The sequence below is a fragment of the Cetorhinus maximus genome, chromosome 26 (genome assembly GCF_964194155.1).
Source record: "Cetorhinus maximus chromosome 26, sCetMax3.hap1.1, whole genome shotgun sequence".
Taxonomy (NCBI): Eukaryota; Metazoa; Chordata; class Chondrichthyes; order Lamniformes; family Cetorhinidae; genus Cetorhinus; species Cetorhinus maximus.
This window is the reverse complement of record NC_135904.1, coordinates 9,085,415-9,096,477: the sequence shown is the minus strand read 5'-3', so window position 1 is coordinate 9,096,477 and position 11,063 is coordinate 9,085,415. Positions and strand designations below refer to the sequence as shown.

General features: G+C 41.4%; 1 long non-coding RNA gene across 1 annotated transcript; it reads right to left on the bottom strand.

Moving 5' to 3' along the window:
* Positions 1-357: 357 nt before the first annotated feature.
* On the bottom strand, positions 358-4,980 carry LOC144668210 (uncharacterized). The gene is made up of 3 exons (XR_013573454.1): positions 4,855-4,980; positions 1,220-1,321; positions 358-521 (listed from the first exon to the last, which is right to left on the bottom strand). It is a non-coding gene; the product is annotated as an uncharacterized LOC144668210 (long non-coding RNA).
* Positions 4,981-11,063: the final 6,083 nt, after the last annotated feature.

Genomic DNA, 11,063 nt, shown 5'->3' with positions numbered 1-11,063 from the left:
GATGACCCCTTCCATTACTTTACTGATGATCAAGAGTAGACTGATGGGGTGGTAATTGGCCAGGTTGAATTTGTCCTGCTTTTTGTGTACAGGACATAACTGGGCAATTTTCCACATAGCTGGGTAGATGCCAGTGTTGTAGCTGTACTGGAACAGCTTGGCTAGGGGCATGGCAAGTTCTAGAGCACAAGTCTTCAGCACTATTGCCGGAATATTGTCAGGTCCATAGCGTTTGCAGTATCCAATGCATTCAGTTGTTTCTTGATATCACGTGGAGTGAATTGAATTGGCTGAAGACTGGCATCAATGATGCTGGGGACCTCCGGAGGAGGTTGAGATGGATCATCCATTTGGCACTTCTGGCTGAAGATTGTAGCAAATGCTTCAGCCTTATCTTTTGCACTGATTACTCAGGAAGAAGCTAGATGCTATGCTGGGTTTGGGTGGGTTGTTGGTTTCCATGTAGGTGTGAGCTGGATGGATTGCATAGCCTCCAACACTTTTATTCATCTTTGTGACCTCTATAAAGTTAAACATATAGTTTGTAAGAATTCAGGAATCTTAAAATTAAGCTTTGGATGTCTTCTCTGGGATTACAAGGAGCACAGTCTCCATGAAATAATATTTTGCAAGTTTTTTGAGACAGAAGACGCAAACATCATGAAAATTTTGTCACTGCGAGGAGTTCAAGAAATTTGATGATATAAACCTTCATCACACATTTATAAACAATTTTCATAAACAATTCATAAACATTTGCCAAAAAGAAAGCCTTTAAATGAGCCAGTGTCTTTAGTATCTTTGTTAAGATTTGAGAATATGATGTACATCCCTTATTTACTTCATCCCACAGGTCTTAAGCTCTGGATCCCCTTCTTAAGCCTCACATCTCTTTATTAAGGTGCTCCTTAAAACCTACCTCTTTGACAAAGTTTTGTCCACCTCTCCCAATGTTTTGACTTGGTGTCAATTTTTTGGGAAAGGGTGAGAGAATGGGAGAATACTGGAAGCAAAAAAAAATCATGAGGATTGTCACATTCAGCTTTCACTACTTGGCTTTTCACTTGGTTGGAGTTATACTGCAACTGGTGAAGGAAACTTGACTCTTGCGAGTCGGATGTCTGACCTGACTCTTGACCCATACCCATCCAACACCACTTAGTAAATGACGTGGCTGAATAGCTCAGTTAGAGATTGCACCCAGCTGTGGAATACTTACCAGCTGTGGCAATTGTAAAGCAGAGGGTTGCCAACCCTTCAGGAATGGCCTGGAGTCTCCAGCAATTGAAGATCAATCTCCAGGACACTGCAGTATGCAACCCTGGAGAAAAATCATCAGGGCATTAAGAAGGGTAGTTATCTTTTTTTGGTCATTTTCTTTGAACATTACTCTGTCCCAGATATAAAAATATTGAAAATGGGGGGAAAGGGCTGACTGGCTGTCTGTCAAACATCATCCAATTGGGTAATGAGTCATTTTACATTCAAATTGGTATAGGAAGTACAGTACACCACAAGGATTGACGTGTGGGCTGATGAACGGCAAGAGTGATGAAACCTCCAAGAATACATGTAATCACAGTTGGCAACATTAGTAAAACAGGCAGAAGGAGAAATGGGTTTGGAAATAGTCAGCACTGAATATAAAACCCCTCAGAAGGTGACATCAGGTCGGTGACCTGACAAAGGGCCATCAATCTGAAACCTTCACACTGTTTCTCTCTCCGCTGATGCTGCCCGACCTGCTGAATATTTCCAGCATCTGCAGTATTTTGATCTTGTATAACTCCAATGTGTTCGTTACAGGATGAAAGGCCTCAGATTGGCACCCCTGCTGAGTTGTATTTTTTTAAAGTATTGATGTTCCAGGATATTTATAACGTTTTTAAAGTTTCTTAAATTAATTTTAGCCACAAAATTTAAAAAAAATTCCTACATTAGAACAATGATTACACTTCAAAAGCGCTTAATTGACTGTAAGGTGCTATGGGACTCCCTAAGGTCAGGAATGGCGCTATCTGAATGCACAAGTCTCTCTTTTTGATGTATACTGTGGGATGCGAGTGTAGGGGTCGCACCAGGTCCCGACTCACATCCCAAAAAACCAATAGCCTCTTTCTCGGTGCAAAACAGTGCATGCGATTGGATGGACAGTATAACTCCGGTCTGCTGGAGAGACGAACGCAAATCTCTTCCACAGGCCTTTCATTCAGTTGGTTTATACTGTTGTTGAACCAGTAAACAGACGAACTTCTGCTGAAGACTTTGCTACAATTCAGAAGCAGGATTTTGGAGTGAAATGTTTTGGAGTAACTTGGGTGAGCACTATCCTGGCATCCCAACGACAGGTATGTGGATTATCAACTGCGGCCCCTTTGAAGATAGGGTTGGGCTGCCTGTGAACCTATTTAAATGTTGGCCAGGGATTGACCTTTTTGTTTCTGTTAATATTGGACTGATTGTTGGACACCAGCGAATGGCCTCGGGCCAAGAGCAGCGTAGAAGCGGCGAAGTAACGCCGTTGTTACACTTGCACCTGGGCTGGTGCTTCAGGGGGTTCTGTGCGCGATTTTCCGGGGTTACTGCCTTTCATTTTCTTTTTTAGGGACTAGGGGGCGAGTCTTGTTGGGATAAACTGGCCTGAAACGTTAACTCTACCTCCAAAGATATTGAATGTTTGCAGCGTTTACCTGCACCTGCAGTTCGGGGTGATGGAATCACAGGGCACCACAATGGCCCAATTCCTCTTTTCCCAAGTGTCTGTACAGGATTTTTTTTTGTTTTTAAATAGATTGGATCAGTGCATCAAACGCCCTCACGTCACAGCGCAGTCTGACAGCAAACTGACTGTGCAAAGGACTGAAGCAATAGTTTGACTCAGGGATCTGTGGCGCTCTGCCGCCACCGCCCGAGCAGAGTGGCCACCCCTGTTTCACCTCCTGGAAACAACTGAACGAGAGGCCCAGGGCTCGATGATTGACAGCACTGGGGAAATGTGCCAACGTGTAACTGAAGCCTGATGGCCACATCGCTCTCAGTAAGGTACTGATCTCAGACTGATGCCTACACAATAGCTAGACAAGGAGAGAAACGACTTTATATCGAAGTGAGCATTCATTAATGGGCTGTGTAGTGCTTATGTTACTGACTTAGCAAACCCGAGATCCCACCAAGGCAGTCTGAGAATTTGGATTTACTTATTTTTTTTAAAAATCCAAAAGTAAGAGCTAGTATTGATGGAATGACTGTCCTAGCAACCTGTCTGGTTCACAGACACCCTGTAAGTAAAGAAGTGTCATTATTACCCACCCTGGGCTCTTTGTGACTCCAGACCACATAATGTTGCTGATTCATAACTGGCCACTAAAAACAATAGCAAGCCAAAGTACTAGGTTTTATTTCTAGAGATATGGGATTAAAATTAGGGAAATTATGCTAAAGGTTATCTCGGCCTGAAACGTTAACTCTGTTTCTCTCCACAGGTGTTGCTTGACCTGAGAATTCCCAGCATTTTTTTTATTATTAAAGTTATGCTAAACCTGTGTATTGAGCTTGGATTAGGCCACGCACAGTCCTGGTCAGCATATTGTAGAAAGGAGACAGTCAGGAAAGGATTGACAGGCTGGCTCTCTTTACAGTTGGAAAAAAGGAGGAGAAATCTTTAAAATTATGTAATGTTTTGATAGAGTCAATACAGAGAAAAAGTTTCCTTTGTGGGGAAGAGCATAACTGAAGGCCATTGATGTAATAGAGTCACCAAGAAATCCAATAGGGAATTCTGAAGAAACTTCTTCACCCAGAGAGTGGTGAGAATGTGGGACTCGCTGCCACAGGAAGTGGTTGAAGCAAATAGTATCGATGCATTTAAGGGGAAACTAGGCAAGCGTATGAGGGAGAAGGGAATAGAAGGTTATAATGGTAGACTCAGATGAGAAAAGATGGCAGGAGGATCAAGTGGATCATAAACACTGTCAGGGACTGGTTGGGCTGAACAGTCTGTTTCTGTGCTGTATATCCTATGTAACTGGCCAAGCAAACCATTCAAAATCAGTTCAAGAAGAGGAGTCGCCACCACTCTTCAGAGCAACTAGTGATGGGCAATACATGCTTGTAATGCCCAGATAGCTCACTGTCCCTCAACATTCATTCTGTATGTACCAAGGCATTAAAGTAATAAGTTAGACGTGAATATTTATACAAAGTACATTGATGCAGAAATTGCAAACTGCAAATCTCTCCCACTGTCATCTACTCTGTTACAATATCATTGTGAAATAAGGTGAAAGTAATTAACAGAGATAAAGATATTATGATCTATAATGACACTGTGGGGTAATCATGGGCATTTTTTTCTTAAATTCATTGATGGGATGTGGGTGTTGCTGGCAAGGGTAGAATTTATTGCCTGTGCCTGTTTGCCCTTGAGAACGTGGGTGCTTATCAATTCTCTGAATGTCCTCTGTTTGCCACTTCAGCGGCTAACCTATTTTGAATACAGGGGTTAATAAATGTCCTTCATTGACAGGCATTTCAAGTGCATTTGTTAAGTGCTCTGCTGCTGGCTAATATCATGAGCTGGCCACTCTGAAGTGAAGGAGGAAGCGAGTATGTTCGTTTAGTGATCATCGTAGTGGCCTATTAACTATGAGGTCAATTTTTTTTACTCATTCATGGGATGTGTCACTCATAAGGCCAGCATTTATTGCCCATTCCTAATTGCCCTTTGGGAGGTGGTGGTGAGCTGTCTTCTTGAACCACTGTTGGCTGTTGGCTATAGCTGCAGCCACCATAACAAATGGTTAAAAAGTGCATTTGATAAATCCAGTAATTAGTGAATTGTGTTGGTTCACTCACATGTTATCAAAATCTAGTGTAGCCTACAAATAACTCCAATACCAAACTAGGTGGCTGTTCCTTGAGAAGCGATGGCCAATAGACAGTAGCTTGTCACTGTGATAGACTTCTTGGGCTGAATGGCCTGTTCTTATGCTATAGAATTCTAGGTAAATAAAAGAAAAAATAATAAAAATTAAGAATTTTCCCCCCAGACTTGATTCATGGAGTTGGAGTGACCGTGTGGTCCAATAGCTTAGAATTAGTACCTGTTCTGAATTCACACACAATGATTTTTAGCTGTACGCTGATTAAGATCAGAAACTATTTCGCTGCTAACCAGAGACCATCTTGAAGAACTAACCTCCCTAAACCTATTAGTTTCTTTGCCCTTCTCTTCTTTAATGCAGTACTTAAAATTTGGTCAGAGGTAGGCTTTTGGTCACCTGTCCTAACATCTACGTCTGTGGCTTGGTGTCAAAGTTTGTTTCACTACTCTCCTGTAGAGCCTCTTGGGACATTTTACAATTTTTAAAGGTGGTGTATGGATGCAAGTTGTTGTTGTTGTATCTGTACTATTCACCTCAATTGCTCCTTGCAGTCACAAGTTCCACATTCTCATCACTCTATGAAAAAGTTTCTTCTGAATTCCTTTAAAAAAAGTACTTGCATTTATATATCCTTTTTTCACAACTTACGTACATCTGAAAGCACTTTACAGCCAATGAATTACTTTTTGAAGTGTGGCCACTGTTGTGATATAGGAAATGCAGGAGCCAATTTGCTCACAGCAAACTCCCACACACAGCAATTTGATAATGACCGGATAATCTGTTTTTTGTTGTGTTGATTGAGGGATAAATATTGGCCAGGGCACTGGGGATATCTCCCAGCTGTTCTTTGAAGGAGTACTATGGAACCTTTTCTACATTCACCCAGGTAGGCAGATGGGGCCTCGGTTTACTGAGTCATCCAAAAGCCACCACCTCCGACAGTGCAGTGCTCCCTCAGCACTGCACTGGAGTATCAGCCTTGATTGTTGTGTTTATTGGATTAGTGACAATCTTATAGTTAGGACCTCTAATTTCCTCTTCCGATCCAGGACTGTTGAGGCTGATTGCAGCAATTCTATTGCTGCTGAGATCACTGCCCTTGTAAGAGAGCAAGAATTGAATGTGGGGTTTTCTGGTCTAAGCCTTGAGTACGGCACTGAGCTAGTAAAATCTTTAAGCAGCGGAAAATATTTCCTTAACTTACCTCGTGTCTCCAGCACAAAAAACAGTGATTATGCAATGAAACATAAGTACAGAAAAAAGATTTTGTCAGCCACTCATTTGCCACTTTGTGAGAGAAAATTAAATATTGGCTCTGGAGTTGATAGAATTGTGATATTTCATCGTATGGATAAACGATTATCCCCAATTCAGAAACCCCGAGGATCCTGAGAGATAGGCACCTGGAGCAGCGTAAAGCTTGGGCGCGTATCATTTTCTTTGATAAAGAAATAATGTTTTAGCAATTTTTCTTTTTATCGGTCACAAATTGTGAATTGGAAGGGCGAGTGTTTTATTTGTCTTGTTGTATAGTGTCATCTGGATCTAGATTGCGATATCCCCAAACTCATTTCACCCAAGACCCTCAAAGCAATCAGTGAATGGAGACTTTCATCTTCTCTGTGTGGACTACATTGAAATCCTGATCCCAGGGGTGAAAGGCCAACCTGCTTGTGCCACCTGAGGTATTTCAACAGATTGATTCTGAGTTGGAGCACAGGCCAAAGAGGAACAGGATGTTGATGTTGATGTGCCTTTCTCTCTCTATTTCAGTGTTTGTCTGTTTTCTAGCTGTCTGTCTCTCTCTCCATGTCTCTCTCTCTCTCTCTCTCTCTCTATCAGTGTATTGTCTATTTTTACCTGTTTCCCTTTGTCCGTTTGTCTGCCTGTCTTTTCTCTATCTAAAGAACTCCAACAACACAAACTTGATAATGTTTGATTTTTTTTTAACTGAATGTGAGATGAACAAACTGACTTTCTGTAACATCAGGAAGAAGAGCTGCATATCGGAAGGACTGGTATTCAGCATCAAGAGAGCTCATTCTGGGGCAGGGAAGAAGTATCCAGAGGGATCCCATCAGAGACACGGATAAGACCATAAGACGTAGGAACAGAAGTAGGCCATCTGGCCCATCGAGTCTGCTCCACCTTTCAGTGAGATCTTGGCTGATCTGCTAATCCTCACTCCACTCTCTTGCCTTTTCCCCATAACCCTTGATTCCCTTACTGATTAAAAATCTGTCTATCTCAGCCTTGAATATACTTAACCACCCAGCCTCTACAGCCCTCTGTGGTAAAGAATTACACTGATTGACTACCATGAGGGAAGAAATTCCTCCTCATCTCTGATTTAAATGGGGGACCCCTTAGTCTGAGATTATGCTCTCTGGTCCTAGACTCTCCCACAAGGGGAAACAACCTCTCAGCATCTACCCTGTCAAGCTCGCTAAGAATCTTATATGTTTCAAAAAGGTCGCCTCTCATTCTTCTAAACTCCAATGAGTACAGGCCCAACCTACTCAACTCCTCATAAGAAAATCCCTCCATACCCGGGATCAACCTAGTGAACCTTCTCTGGACTGCCCCCAATGCCAGTATATCTTCCCTTAGATAAGGGGACCAAAACTGCTAACAGTATTATAGGTACGGTCTAACTAGTGCCTTGTGTAGTTTTAGCAAGACTTCCCTATTTTATACCCCATTCCCTTTGAAATAAAGGCCAACATTCCATTTGCCTTCCCTATTACCTGCTGAATTTATATGCTAGCTTTATGTGATTCATGCAAGAGGACCCCCAAATCCCTCTGTGCTGCAGCTTTCTGCAGTCTTTCTCCATTTAAATAATATTCAGCTCCTCTATTCTTCCTGCCAAAGTGCATAACCTCACATTTTCCCACATTATATTCCATATCCCAAGTTTTTGCCCACTCATTTTACCTGTCTATAGCCTGCTATAGACTCTTGGTGTCATCCTCACCATTTTCCTTCCCATCTATTTTTGTGTCATCTGCAAACTTGGCGATCATACATTCACTTCCCTCATCCAAGTCATTAATATATATTGTAAATAATTATGGCCCCAGTACTGATCGCTGTGGCACTACACTAGTTACAGGTTGCCATCTGAAAATGTTCCCCTTATCCCAACTCTCTGTCGTCTTTTCATTAGCCAATCCTCTATTCATGCTAATATACTACCCCCAACACCATGGGCTCTTAACTTATTAAGTAGCCTTACGTGTGGTACCTTTTCGAATGTCTTTTGGAAATCTAAATATATTACATCTACTGGTTCCCCTTTATCTATCCTGCTTGTTACCTTCTCAAAGAATTTTAGTAAATTTGTCAGGCATTATTCCCCCTTCATGAAGTCATGCTGACTCTGCTTGATTATATTATGCACTTCTAAATGCTCTGCTATTACATCTTTTTAATAGACTCTAACGTTTTCCCAGTGACATATGTTAAAGCTAACTGGCCTATAGTTACCTGTTTTTTGTCTCCCTTTTTGAATAAAGGTGTTACATTGGCAGTTTTCCAGTCCTCTGGGGCTCTACCAGAATCTAAGGATTCTTGGAAGATTACTGCTAGTGCATCCACTATTTGTGTAGCTACATCCTTTAATATCCTAGGATGCAACCCATCAGGTCCAGGGGACTTATTGGCCTTTAGCCCCATTAGTTTCCCTAATACTTTTTCTCTAGTGATAGTTATTGTATTTATTTTCTCCCCACCCCGCCTTTCGCCCATTGATTATTTAGTATTTTTAAGAACATAAGAACATAAGAAATAGGAGCAGGAGTAGGCCATTCGGCCCCTCAAGCCTGCCCCGCTATTCAATAAGATCATGGCTGATCTGTCCCAGGCCTCAACTTCTCTTTCGTGCCAGCTCCTCATAGCCCTTAATTCTCCAATATTTCAAAAATTTACCTACCTCCTCTTTAAATACTTTCAGTGATCTAGCCTCCAAAACTCTCTGAGATAGAGAATTCCAGACATTCACTGCCCTCTGAGAGAAGAAATTCCTTCGCATCTCAGTTTTAAATGAGTCTGCATATTCTGTAACTATGTCCCCTAGTTCCAGATTCCCCCACTAGTGGAAACATCTTCTCAACATCTACCCTGTCAAGCCCCCGCAGAATCTTGTATGTTTCAATAGGATCACCCCTCATTCTTCTAAACTCTAACGAATAAAGGCCTAACCTGTTTGGACGTTCTTGACAAGTCAACCCCTTCATCCCAGGAATCAGCCCAGTGAATCTCTTTTGAACTACCTCCAATGTCAATATATCCTTTCTTAAATACAGGGACCAAAACTGTACACAGTACTCCAGGTGTGGCCTCAGCAACACCCTGTACAGTTGTAACAAGACTTCTCTATTTTTATACTCCAACCCCCTAGCAATACAGGCCACAATTCCATTTGCCTTTTTAATTACTTGCTGCACCTGCATGCTAACTTTTTTGTGTTCCATGCACAAGAACACCCAGATCCTTCTGTGTTGCACTCTTTTGGAGTCTCTCTTCATTTAAATAATAGTCTGCCTTTTGATTCTCCCTACCAAAGTGCATGATCTCACACTTTCCGATGTTAAACTCCATCTGCCAAGTTTTTGCCCACTCACTCAACCTATCTATATCCCCTTGCAGATTCCTTATCACAACATGCCCTCCCACCTATTTTTGTATCGTCAGCAAATTTGGATACATTACACTCTGCCCCTCCTCCAAGTCATTAATATAGACAGTAAATAATTGAGGGCCTAGGACTGATCCTTGTGGCACTCCACTAGTTACATCTTTCCAACCTGAAAAAGACCCACTAATCCGGACTCTCTCTCTTCTGTGTGTTAACCAATCCTCAATCCATGCTAATACATTACCCCCAATACCATGAGCTCCTATCTTGTGCAATAACCTTTTATGTGGCACCTTATCGAATTTTGGAATGCTACCTATGTCTTCTACAATGAAGACTGATGCAAAGTGTTTATGCAACTCCACTGCCATTTCCTGGTTCAGCATTATATTTCCCCAGTCTCATTCTTTAAGGGGCCTATGTTCACTTTGGCCTTTCTCTTCCTTTTTATATGTTTAAAGAAAATCTTACTGTCTGTTCTTATATTATTTGCTGGTTTACCCTCAAAGTTTATTTCCTCCCTCTTTATTATTTTTTGGTCATTCTTTGTTAGTTTTTAAAACTTTCCCCAATCCTCTGGCTTACTACTAATCTTTGCCACGTTGGATGTTTTTTCTTTCAATTTGATACCATCCTTAACTTCCTTGGTTAACCATGGTTGGTTTATCCCCTTCCTAGGATCCTTCTTCCTCACTTGGCTATATCTTTGTTGAGAGTCATGAACTATTTTCATAAATGTCTGCCTTTGTTCATCAACCATCTTTTTTTTGCTAAGCTCCTTTCCCAGTCCACTCCAGCCAACTCTGCCCTCATTCCTTTATAATTACCCTTATTTAAGTTTAGCACAGTTGTTTCTGACCCAAGCTTCCCACCCTCAAACTGAATGCTAAATTCTACCATGTTATGGTCACTGTTTCCTAGGGGATCTTTTACTCTGAGATCATTTATTAAACCTGCTTCATTACACATTACCAGATCCAAAATAGCCTGATTTCTGGTTGGATCCACAATATATTGCTCTAGGAAATTGTCCCGAATACCCTCTATGAATTCTTGCTCATGTCTCCCTCTGCCAATTTGATTTGCCAATCTACATGGAGATTAAAGTCACTCATGATTAATGCACTGCCTTTTTTACATGTCCTCATTATCTCCTGATTTATTCTCTGTCCTACAGTATAGTTACAGTTAGGGGGCCTATAGACTACTCCCACCAGTGTCTGCTTCTCCTTGTTATTTCTTACCTCCACCCATATGGATTCTACATCTTCCAATCCAAGATAATTTCTTGCTATTGTACTTATTCCATTTCGTACTAACAAAGCTACCCCACCACCCTTTCCTTCCTGCCTGTCCTTTCGAAAAGCCACATACCCCTGAATATTTAGTTCCCAGCTTTGATTTCCTTCTAACCATGTCTCCATTATGGCTATAAGATCATACGCATTAACATTTATTTGTACCATTAATTCATTTATTTTGTTCTGAATACTATGTGCATTTAAGTAAAAAGCCAATCATTTTGCCTTTTTACCATT